The 13578-nt window shown below is 33.5% G+C and overlaps 1 protein-coding gene across 28 annotated transcripts in view; it reads right to left on the reverse strand.

Annotated features, from left to right (window-relative positions):
- if (integrin subunit alpha inflated) overlaps positions 1-10696 on the reverse strand; it is an 89564-nt gene extending 78868 nt beyond the window's left edge. For 2 of the 28 annotated variants that reach the window (XM_073978294.1, XM_073978278.1), the window contains exon 1: positions 10006-10137. The gene's annotated coding sequence lies outside the window, so the exon portion shown is untranslated. Of the gene's footprint in view, positions 1-2945; positions 3772-9407; positions 10202-10222 lie in introns of those variants that run through there. The other 26 variants (XM_073978290.1, XM_073978277.1, XM_073978275.1 and 23 more) reach the window with 23 other exon arrangements.
- Between the last annotated feature and the right edge of the window lie 2882 nt (positions 10697-13578).

Consider the following 13578-nt stretch of genomic DNA (forward strand, 5'->3'; position numbering starts at 1 on the left):
GCTTTTGGGGAGATTTCATTGAAATCTTTCTCAAGGTCTTTTGCTGTACATCATTGAATTGTTGATGAGAACATTCACTTTTCTTGTGTTGTTCTTTCATATCTTGACGTTATCACTCAGTCTTGTTAGCAAAAAAAAAACTGTACGAAGATGCTCCCAAACACCATAAGGCTTTTTATAAGCAATTAGAAGTGATCAAATTACCTATCTTTACATAGACATTGTCGTCATAGGCTGTGCTAGACGTTATTCAAGTACAAACCGTAATGTGAAGAAACCAAAAAGAACAGTGGGTCAGAGAAGAAATAAAACTTATTTTAGAGAGGTGTTGACGTTTTTATTTAGGAACACAGATCATGTAGCTTTTTTCAAAAATGTGATGAATATATTTTTTTCAAAATCTTTAGGCTTAATACAGTGTCTATGTTTTTTAATAATTTGCCACTTAAATCACAATATTCAAACAATATGCCTGTCAGCGTACAAGATAACTTGTAATAATAGGTCTGTCTGGTTACCCTAAAACTTGTAACAATTTGTACCAAAATGTGTTGTATTTTTGTTTTTTTTTTTTTTTTTTTTTGATAACAAAGTTGCAATGTGTAAAAATTCTTTTTTTGGGTCATTTTCTTATTTATTTTTAATAAAATACAACATTTTTGCTTCCTTTGGTTCCTTTATTTGCCGACAAATTGTTCTGTTTATGCAAGTCAGCTGATTACTTGCTGGGAAGGTGTCTGTTTCCTTTTTAAATTTTCTAGCAAAAGAAAATAAAAACTCCTTACTCTCTGGGAAAGTTCTTGCTGAGAAAGTAACCAGACAGACCTAATTATTACAAATGTTTTGAATTTTGACAGTTGAATAAAAGAAACGTGGCTAAAAAAGTGTTTCTGGAAAATTTAGTAAAAGCTATCAATTAAAATGACAAACCTAATATTGCAAAATATTAAAAAGGACACTTAAATTACAAATTTAAAGTATTTACATATGTAGAAAAAATTTTACATTTTTGAATTGTTTTAAAACCTATTTTGGCCACTGTCGTGGTAAACTGTTTATTCTATATATCGATACATACAACTCATATTCTCACAGATACGCACATATACATTTGCCTTTTGTCATATGTTTGCGTACATATCTAAAGAAACAAGTCAAGGTTGGCCTAAAGTAACATCAAACTGAACCTCAGACAAAATTCGATATAAAATAAAGTACACACACGATCATATAAACAATAATTGTTGTGTATTTTGTCACATTTTAAGTTTGTCAAGCTTGGAAATTAAGCGCCCCAACAAATGACAGACAGCTTTTTCCATATTAACCCCTTGAGGTGTTTTATTGTGGCCCATGCTTATAACTGGTCTAAATTAGTTTTGAAAAAAAAAAAATAGGAGATCTAGCTTTCACTTTCATGTATCGCATATATGTAACTCGAACTGAAGCTAACAGTGGCATATTATTCCATACACTCTAATATATATCATGATTAGACAGCGGAATTTTATGTATTTTTGGTCCGATTCATGTCAAATTTTAGGAATGGACATATTTTTGGCTTCAGATTAAATTAAATTAAATTAAATTATACAAAATGTTAGCCATTTAAGTGTGATGTTAAGGCCACAACCTTCAAAATATCGGAAATAGGGAGGTACCGTTCTATGGGGGCTATAAGAAGACGTGCGGACAAATTTGAGGTGTAAATTTTCATACCCCTAACGTAGACTTAATACCACATTTTAGCCATTTCGGTGGGATTTTTAGACCACAAACCCTTGTATATATTTTTGCATATGGTTTTGCATAAGCTCATTTTGTGCAAATATGTAAAAATATGTCAAAATATGCACGATATGCAAAATATGCAAAAATTTCTGGGCCTAATTCGTTTTATTTTGTAATAAAACGAGTTTCTGTCTAATCAGATTTTCTCTACGACCATTCTAACCATATATGCATTTGCAAAGGTTTCCGCTGTCTAATCATGAGTTAGTTACTAAGACGCCTCTGGATTAATCGCAAGTTGTACCAGCTATGTCTCGATTACGCTTAATAATGCCTCAGATAAAAGAAACATACAAACGCGATCTAAACCTACCTATAACAGGTGTTTGGGGCGAATACGTCATTTATTATACAGAAAATTAATCGAATTGCTAATTTAAATTACGCATACCATTATAAACATGGTAGATGTCAATGCCCTTTCACGCACAAACGAAAGGGAATCTATTCCACGTATATTAGTAACTCATCTTATATGTACAAATATCTGAGGTTACGAAATATGATGCCACTATTAGCTGTTGTTCGAAGTTTAGGCGTTTTTATTTGAAAGTGAAAACATAACTCGCCTATAATTTTTTATTTTAAAACTAATTTAGACCTTGTAGGGTTAAATACAAAAGTAAAAACATAGGCTTTTTGCTACAAAACAGTCAGTGCTAAACTTTTTATTGCTGACGTAATTCCGCAAAAACGAAACACATAAACTTGTTCAAAACAAATAGCGCTGTGGCAATCGTGACAGCAAAAATAAACAGAGACACCAAGCCATGGGGAGCAACTTTGGCATTGTATGTGCTGCTTGAGAAGAGATAGGTATTAAGATTTGACGAGAATTTCGATTTCGATCATGATCAATGTTTTCATTTGCTCTAGACGGCAGCAAGAACAACAACAACAACAACAGAAAAGCCAATATCAAACGAGATGTCTAATAAATAGCGTGTGTGTTGTTATGAGCGTGGGGGGAACGATTGGGAGGTGTAGGAGTTATTGGCGTTAGGCAAAGATGCCGGAGGTTAAGTGTCGACAATGTCTGTTGTGTTAGTTGGCATATCAATGATCATCTATTGTGGAGCTTCACTCTAATAAAAAACATGCTCCAAATAAGAACAATTTATGAAAAAATAACAACAACAAAAATTAAGGCATACATGTTCTCTGCAAAATTATATTCTCATTGGCGCTCAATTAGATGTGTGAGTATGTGCAAAATCTAACTAATAAACTTTTGCCGCCCGAATGGCGTTTGTGGGGCTCAAACAGCATTTCCTCTCAACGCACACACACACATGATCGGTCGGTCCCTGCTAATAACCGTTGTCTCATTTCTGTGACACCAACTGATCTCATGAGCACCACACTGTACTGTCTTGTTTTGCACAGCGTTGAATATTTACTCAGATGACAGCATCAGATCTTGAGAAGACGAGAACAGATAACAACAGCAACAACATATTGTATATTTCATTGTTTTTTAATATTTTATTCGATTTTTTGCTTTGTTTTGTTTATTTCGTGACATCACTTTTGACTTATTTTTAAAAATTTGTTTCACTTTTGTTTGTTGTTTTTTTTTTTCAACTTTTTCAATGAGTTTTGCATAAAATTCACAAATATTAAACATATTATGACACACACAACACGCACACAAATTTTTAAACAAGTTGCACTTGTTATTGCTTTAAGTTTTGTTTTTTTTTTTTATATTTTCTATGCTTCAGTGTCACTTTTTTGATTTATTTTGACAATTTGCATTTGATTTAGCATTTGTCGTTTTCTTCTAACATTTCCATGAATGGTTGGTTGTCGACTATCCATTCGCCCATATCCGTTCAATAGTGAGTAGGTAGTAGCGTATCGTTGCTGTTCAAACTGCCTGCTTTTGCATTATTATTCGTAGACCAGCGTAGGAGGTGTTGTTTTTTGTGGTGGTCTTTATTATTTTTAATTTTTGTATGAATCTTTTCATAAAATGACCTTAAAAAAGTTTTATTTTTAAAAAGTAAACAATAAATTTATGTTAATTTACAATGGTTTTTTATTTTGAATGTGCCCCTTTGAAATTTGTACGTATTTTGAATTTATGCTCCATTTTCTTTAATTGTTTGATTATTGAAATGATAATTAAACAGTGTATTCACTAACATAAATGTTCATATTCAAAGTTAAATTTCACGGGTAAGCAGCTAAAGTTTTAAATAAATCTTGGGAATACCCTTCCACAACCCCATTGAACTGACTACCGATTTTCTCATATAAAACAAAGCCAATCTCAAGATATTTGTTGCCAATCATTTATTTAACCTACACGTAACAAATTTATGTTAAAAACTGCAGCAAACATATAATATGTTTAGATGCAAAACATAAAATATGTTTGGATCCAAACATATTATATGTTTGCAACAGCCCCTAACATAACATATGTTTGCATCCAAACATATGTTTGCTGCAGTTTTTAACATACATTTTTCTGTGTGTAGTCGAAGTCTACAACAGAGTGGTTTCAAGAAACAAATACACTGAAATTAGATATTCTTAGATCGAGTTCCCCACTACAGCAATTTTATGATATTACTCTACTTTGGAACTCGATCTAGGGACGCATAATTTCATGAAATGTTTTCAATGAAATCACTCTGGTGTAAATTGGGACTTAGAAAGTAATTTTCCAGTAGTCTTTCAATTGCCTTGCTATAAGTATCCACATGAAAAGTAAATACTTTACCATTTTCAGCATACTTAATGTTCATTATCCATAGCTCCTCATCAATTCATCGATGTAGTTGTCATTAAAACAATAAATCACTTTTATTTTCACTTTGCTACTGTTGCAGCATAAAGTCAATAAAAAACATAAATCATTAATTGATGCAAATGATGCATTCTTCCTTGGCCAGAAGTCACGCTCCCATTTTTATGGAAAATGAAATTAATGTGGAATTCCTAATCATTCAAATTACAAGGAAGGCGGAGGAAGAGGAATACAAAATTACTGCACATACTTTGATATTTATAGAAATGAAAATCAAAGTCAATTTTTTCCAACAAAAGCTATAATGAACTTTTTATTTTATTTATGGATGTATTTAGACTGGCAAACTAATTTCCCCCGTGAGTGCCCCTGATTCTATGATTCTAAACCAAACACAGTTCCCTCGTTGCCAATCTGTGCGGTTGGTGCTAGCGCTAGAGCTGCTGACTAATACACATCCGAAAAGAAATAAAATAAAACAAAAAGTACGTACGAATCCTAAAATAATGTGTTGATGATGATGCTGCTGCTGTTGATGTTGGCGATGCGGTACTGGCTGATGATGAGCAACACCAACTAACCAACCAACAACAAACACAATATGCTGTTGAATGTGCTATTCTAAAATAAGAAAGAACAGCAGAAGAAAGAAAAATCATTTGGCTTTTTAACATTTTGATCAATTTGCGTATACGAAATACAACAACACAACAAAACATTTGGGTTCCACAGAAGAAGCAAATACATATACAGGTTGGCGGCGTCCAAATGCCACTAGAAGAACAATATTAAACTCACACACATCTGTCCAACTTATATAATTAATCGCCCAATGGAGGCACACACACACATATCCATAGGTATTCATTCATTAGAATCCATGGAATTGGATCAATGATCAATGCTTGTGGATTTGTTAGAAGCAGTTTTACAAACGAAATCAGCTCACCCACTTCTTTTGCCGTTTTTTGCCACTTGAAGCAGTTATAAAAATCGAATATGAACGTGGTTGGCATTTTTAATTGAATGTGGAAACTAATAAAAAATACCGCATTTTATGTTGTTGTTAGTGGTGTTTGTTGGTATTCCTTAGAATCTACAATACCAATTACCCACAATGTGATTTCCACAATTATGTTTGACCACTAGTGTGTGGTCATTTTGCCTCATTTCAAATGCCTATGAAATATAATTTGGCCATACCAGCGATCGTTCAACGTCTGTCTGTAAGTCACTTCAATTTTCCTCTCCAACATGACTTTGAGTAGTAATAGTTTAACGAGTTTTCCACACACACACTCGGACTTTATTCGACATTAGAGATCTTAGTTAGAAACAAAAAGTGAGTTATTGGCGCCCACGTTTAAGCGTTTAATCGGCATTACTTTGTCTTTATTTCTTGGCTTTGTTTCGTTAGTGTGTTTTATGTCATTACGTGCTAGGCTGAGGACGGACGTTGATGACAACGATTAACCCTTCAATAACAACCAAAAATAAAGAAAAAGTGCAAAGCCATTATGCCGCCTCATTCGGGCTGGTATGGCAAATGAATGACCAATAAGTAAGTTGCAGTGGCACTTACTTGAATGCCGGCTGGTTTCATATTTGTTTTCGATGATTGAGGAAATATTAACTTATTTAGACAAATTGCTAGTACCAAATGTGGAACAAAAGCCATCAATTGGAAATTTAAAGAAAAAAAAACACATTTCTGATAGATCGATCGGTCACATTTTAAGTTATAAAGTGACAAAAATCGGAAATATGGAAAGTGATTTAAATAAAGTTAATGAACATCAACGCGTATTTAAAAATGTGTTTATTGTAATGCAATACGAGTTACATATGGGCCATTCCACCCAAATCGAGTCCACTATTGAAGAAAGAAAAGAGTATTCTCAAAGCAAAACATGGACAAAAATCCATGATAAAGAAAGTTGACATATTGCAGCCAAACTGTTGTATTCGCAATACCCAAACTGAGTTGCTGCTGATGGCTGGTATCGCTAAAAAACTCAAAAAAAAAAACCGGAAATTTCTGAAATGAATTCTTTTGGCCATTATTACATGTTACCATTTGTTATTGGTTGGATTAACAAATAAATAAAAAGCACATCTGCACGTTTTAAAACAAAATATTATATGTAACGTGGTCCCACTACTCTTAATTTGATTGTCACTTTTATTGTTCGCTCCACCATAAGAGGGTATGCAAACATTCCAGGCGGGACAAGGGAGACTTCTGTCATATCAATGAGTGGACCCCCATTCATATTAGTTCAATGATATGGGACCTACAGTTTATCGCCGAGTCCGAACTGTGTGTCCTAAGACACCACTTTTGTAGAGAAGTTTTACATGGCTGAAATACTCAGGAAATGTCGCCAATATTACTGTGGGATATTTTGCCACCGTTGAAAATTTGATACTGCCTAGCCAAGGAATCGAACCCACGGGAAATCCGGAAATTCCCGGTACAGAATTTCCCGTTAAAAAAACTATATTATGTATACATATATACACATAATTTAGATCACCATAATATTAGGTTTGTCTTGCGATTACCATACATTTGTAAGAATTTTGAATCAATTGTGCTGGAAGTCTGTTAACGCAAAAGAGAGCGATTCGAGAGAGACATTTTGACAGTTCTTTTACAGAGAGTTTGCAAATTCTTGCTGACAAATTTATTCTTCCTGCAACAACAAATCAGATGTTTTAAATTAAAATGCTTATAATTTCGGTAAAATTGTCGGTAAGTTAACAACCAAAATAAAGCTACAGTTAGAAACAGTCAACTTTTATTGATACTTTTCATTCATAATTTTCCGTTTTAATGTTACCGATTTTCGTTGGGGCATAAGCTGAGTTGAGCCGCTCAGCTCGGCTCGTGATGAAATTTGTTATAGGTAGATCTCACCTTCCTGATCACGACAATATATAACTTCTTTTTGGGAAATCCATACTTCCCGAGATATGGTCCTTTAAAGTTCAAAAATTCCCTTGGTTAAAGCCCAGCTACTAAGAAAAAAATTTTAAATTAAGAAAAATGGTGTTCCCGTACCCTAGATTTGCTCCTGTCCATAGAACATCTAAAAAAAATTACAATTTAAAGAAAAAAAATTTAGCTGAGCAGCTCTACTCAACTTGCTCCTTCGTCGGTAACTCAAAAAATGAGTTACAGAATTACCTATTCCAAGTCGATATAATGATGCCCTTCTGTCCGTTAAAATCTAGATAGAATCCGCAATATTTGAGATAAATCCACACAATTTGGTACAGAGAATGTATTGCTAAATGTATTATATCGGTCCACGTTTTGATATAGCCCCCATTTTGGTTGGATAATGTGGCTATCCAGCCAAAATGCCCGAAATTTGGTATTTAGTCTTTAAAACAGCGAATTGTCTGTATAGGTCCATGTTTTGATAAGACTCTTATAGAACGGTACCTCCCGATTTTCTGTATTTTGAAGGTTTTAGCCACTTTATTAATTTTATATCCTTCACCATAACATGATGTATGAAGTTTCTCGGAACAATTAAAAAATGTATCAGTCGGCTTTGCTGACCTTTGAATTAAAAAGAAGCAAATCCAATATGGGTCCTTTTACCCAATAAATTATGTTGTAATAAGAACTTCGAGAACTTTCCGTGATAAAGTTTAAAATATATCCGCGAACAAATCTCAAACTGTTTTTACGTCTAAATGTGTGAGCTATTGTGGTGGAGGTGCCAGGAGAAGTGGGCCGACATATTTCGAATTTGATGTAAATCTTAAAGAACGATTGCGATGTGCAGAGATAGAGATTGGTCAAAATCGAGTATTCTATACCGCCGAATAAATAATACTGCCATAGTATGAGCCGCCAGAAATACCTGCTTTAAACTTTTCAAACCTTGTGAAAAAAATTTAAATGTTGGGTAGGCAGTACTTTATGGAGTGGCCCGACTTAGTACATATTCGAACAAGTCAATCACTCCTTTGGTTTTTATCGCGCCCTTTAGGCATTTTAGTTGGTCACCGTAAGATTTTTTAGAGATTTTAGACCATTATGTCAGGAGTATAGACTTGGCCAAGAAAAGCATTATAATTTCGGAAAAAAATTCCGCCTGCACAACATGCTGCCAACATATTCAACCCGTTTCAAGACATGCATTTTTGCGAAAGTTTTTGAAATTTTATGTGGGAGTTGTGGAATGGGCCTGTATAGTTCGCATTCGAATCTGTTATATTTCTATTGAAGAACCATTAGAAGTTAGTCGATAGTCAGACGATGACATATTAATCAGAAATGTTTTAGTTTAGGGGAATAAATGATTTCAACGTTTGAAATACTATGAGAATAATAACTTGGAAAACATTAGATCTATTCCAGAACCTGCAAGAATCTACTTTATTTTACAAATTACAATTAATTGATTTTTTTTATTGCATGCGTTTAGGCCAATGAAACTTTATAAGCGTGGAATGACAGATAACAGACTATACTATAAAAATGCAAATATGCAAAAATACCCGAGTGTGACGTCAATTTGTGCAACCATTTTTTGTGGCGTTTAAACAACCAGTGGGTTAATGACCTGTTTCTCTAAGACGATTCGAACTCAAATTCCTTGGAATACCTATCAAAACTCATTTTATAGTAAAAAATTAAATTTTTAATTAAAAAAAATTCTAAATTTGTTTTCCGATATAAATTTAGATCACGTTTCGTGTAGCAGATCATTGCAAGTTTTAAAACACACATATTAAACGGCAAAAATATTTAAATATTCAAAATTAAAATCGAGATGATAGAAATTATGTTAATTCTCATGAAGCTCAATTTTGTTAGAAAATATCACAATATTTATACCAAATTTTTACGGTATTTTTGTAAATTCAAATTTTTTGCTTCCGTATTTTTCTTTTCAAAGCGTTCAATATTTTGACGAAACGTTATTCTGGATGGATGGATTTGCATAATTCAGGAGATCCGTACAGTTTGTGAGGAGTAACATTTGTAAATTAATACAAATCACAAAGGGTTACGTATTTTCATTCAAAATTCAGCACATTTAGTTGTTTACATTGTAGATATAATGTGATATTTATTATATTATATTTTGCAATCGATTTTAAAATTATGACTGTTTTTTTATGTTTTATTTTTTTTATTATTTCACATTTATGTGGTCTGTTTCCTTTTTAATCACTATGTATATTTCGTTGTTTTTGAAGGTTAATCTTTTTGCTTGTTTCTTTTTTATTTTTTTTTTTATTTCTTCTTTGCTAAAATTTATTTATATTCACTTTTTAAGAAACTTTACAAACAGCCGAACTAATAGCAATGTATGATCTAAACGATTTGCTCACTTTTTAGAATCTTTTTTTGTTTCAATGTATAGGTATTTTCACATATATTGTGTCTATTCCAGATATATGTACATATATGTATATTCATTCAAATTTACACTCTGATCTTACGAGTCGGCTAATGTAGAATATTTAATTTTGATCTAACCGCCGCGAGAATTGAACACCAACTGAATTGACTCAAAGATTTTGAAAATGTTGGAACTCTTGAATGTGCGCGGATGTACGAAAACGGTAAAGCAAGCAGAGCAGCAACAGAAACAAAACAGCAACACAACAATACACAATGTATCTGTACCTCAACAAGATACTCACGAAGTCTTTAGTATTCAATATTGGCTCTGGTTGGGGTTTGCTATTTTGCCTTGTTTAGATGACAACAGATATCGAGATATCGTTTGGCGCTCATTCTTGTTCTTGTTCTTCAATTGGATGTTGGCGTTTAATTCGAACTGTTGTTGTTCTTTTGGAACGTGCTTACTACTCATTATGTTGTTATTGTTATTATGATTCTTGGTATTAATTTTGGAAAAAAAAACTGAGGAAATCACGACAATAAAAAACACAACCTGCAAACATGTGTTTTTAGTTATTGTCTCGTTTTTGTCTTTTATCGCAAACTTCGCTAGAATTTATTTAAACCACTCACATTTGTAATTTACAAATTAACAGCGAATTCGCAATATTTCTCATATAACCGTTATTTGTTTCCGTATTCGAATTTAAATTTTGTCTTGCGCGCTTGTTGTGTTTTCGTGTTTTTTCGTTGGACGTTTAACAACGAATGAAAGAATTTATAGTTCAATGTTGCCCAGTCACTCTCTACATGTTGCCAACACAAAGCGAACATCGAACATGTTCGTGTCGACTGTTCTTACTTCAGAGTTCCAACAAAACAAATGTATTGGATATATAATGAAAAAATGTAAAAGCGGGAAAATATAAATTGGATGCTTAAGAAAAGAACTCCAAGCAAAACTGTATTGTTTTTTTTTAAATCGATGTCGAATGTTTTTTTTATTTTTAACTAAATACCAAATTTCTGCTATTTCAGTTAGGTAATGTGGCTAAAGCCTTAAAAATTCTCAAAATCGGGAAGTACACTCCTATGGCGACCACCTATATTAAAACGTTAACCTGGACCCATAAATTTCTGGAGAATGTAAAATGTTAAAAACAGCATGGACTTGTTTATGTATTTTACTTTTTTATGTATAACGCGATTATGGTTTGGAGCAGTTTGTATTTTGCGTTCCTCATTATATGTCTTCTTTTTATTGTTCCAATGAGTTCCCGTTGACGGTTAACCCTTGACAGAACCACTGAATTTGGTATTAAGGGGTTATCCCTAGCTATGCAGTTTCATGCATTTTTTACAAAGAAATTCCCAATATTTTTAAGTAGTTCTTTCTTTTATCTGAAATGAGACATCTTATACTATTTTTGGAATTTTTGTTGTTGTTTTGTTTTGCGGCACACTCTTTACTATCTGTGGCCTAATTACGACATTCGATTCGATCGAGTATTTTATCGAACTATGAAAACCTATGCGTTCTTCAAAGAACATTAAGGAAACAAAAAACAAAATTATGAATGAAACCAGTAAGGAAGGGATCATAGTCGGGCGGGGCCGACTATATGATACCCTACACTACTGTGAATATGTATAATATATATATATACTAGATATAAAGGGTGTTTTTTAAGCTAGATAGAACTTTAAATTGTAAAAAGTAACACAAAAAATTAAATTTTGATGAAACTTTTTTTTTATTTGTTTCAGTATACTCTGACAAATCATCATGAATAGACTCACGCTTGAACAACGCTACGAAATTATCCAAATTTACTTTGAAAATCAGTCGTCGATTCGCGCAACTTATAGACGACTTCGTCATTTGTATGGCGTACATAATCGTCCATCTGAACAAGCGCATTTTTGGCTTAACGGGTTTGTTAATAAGCAAAATTGCCGCATATGGAGTGAGACCAATCCACAAGAGAGCCTATAGACTCCATTACATCCAGAAAAATGCACCGTATGGTGCGGTTTTCACGCTGGTCGCATCATCGGACCTTATTTCTTCAAAAATGAGGCCGGAGCTCGCGTTACGGTCAATGGAGATCGTTACCGCACCATGATCAATGATTTTTTGTTTGAAAATATGGATGACATTGATCCGGAGGAGATGTGGTTTCAACAGGATGGCGCTACGTGCCATACGGCGAACGCAACCATCGACTTATTGAAATCAAAATTTGGCGATAAGTTGATTTCGAGAAGTGGACCTGTCAATTGGCCTCCAAGGTCGTGCGATTTGACACCTCTCGATTATTTCCTGTGGGGCTACGTGAAGTCACTGGTTTATGCTGATAAACCAGCAACAATTGATGCCTTGGAGGCCAGCATTGTTCGTGTTATTCGTGACATACGGCCAGCAGTGCTCGAAAAAGTGGCCAAAAATTGGACGTCCAGAAAGCACTTCGTCAAGAACAGCCGCGGTGCCCATATGCCCGAAATCATTTTCAAGTGTTAATGTCACGTATTGATCTTTCGAATAAAAAAAAATTTTGATTACAATTTAATTTTTTGTGTTATTTTTTACAATTTCAAGTTCTATCGGGCTTAAAAAAACACCCTGTATATCAATTTGAACTGATTTCTATATAATATGGTACACTTATTACTAGACAAAATTCCGTCACACATTCCAAATTTCAACAAAATTGGACAGATATAGGGTGATATAGGGTGTTTGGTGCAGCAAATACTGCCGTAATCGGCCGAAAATATATATGGGAGCTATATCCAAATCTGAACCGATTTTCACGATAAGCAATATATTCTTGATATATATTCCTATGTGTATATTTCAAAATGTATTACTTGAATTAAATACCGAATAAAATAATAAAAAAAAATAGCGTTCTCCCTATGGCTAAAAAAAATATATTCCCCAATTTTCATTTTTCAATCGGACAGGAAATGCGAGCTGTACGTTGCGAACAAAAATACATGGACAGACGGACGGGCATGCATAAATCGACTCAGAAAGTGATTATATGTATATCCCCAAAAGGAACTACCGGTCTGTTTGGTTTCCTTTCCTTACCACAGTGGGGTGTAGGGTATAACATTGGTTTGTTTCTTTACATTTGAAAATGGTTAAACCGGCCAAAGTAGTGAAAGTTGTAAACTGCTCCCTTATGAATTGTATAGTCTCTGAAGTAAAGGAACGCTTTTCGAGTAAAAAGTGGTAAAACTTGAAGATTCTTGCACGTAAAGGAACAGAGCTATTGTAAATATTTGTTGAAATCGTTGAACAATTGTTTCGGTCTTTTTGCTCATTTTTATGCCTCATCGAAATAATGGTTTTAGACCCCAAGTATGTTTGGACGAAATATTTTTCAGACAATTTGGAATTGATTTAAATTGATTGATCTAAACTTCTATATCTCAAAAATGGTAAAACCTACGAAGAAATTATAAAGTTCAATCCTCTAGTGAATTTTTGCAGCAACAATATTTTCCTTAGTCCCATTTCGATAGGACTTACCGTTTTCAAGCAAAATCGTGAAAATATAAAAGAAAACCTAAAAATGTGAACCTCAAGTAACCTTAACCACGAAAGTGTATGTTAAGGGGAAATGGGCTATTTTGGTCTTCTATC

The sequence above is a fragment of the Musca autumnalis genome, unplaced genomic scaffold (assembly GCF_047663935.1).
Source record: "Musca autumnalis isolate F117 unplaced genomic scaffold, ASM4766393v1 scaffold_3, whole genome shotgun sequence".
Taxonomy (NCBI): domain Eukaryota; kingdom Metazoa; phylum Arthropoda; class Insecta; order Diptera; family Muscidae; genus Musca; species Musca autumnalis.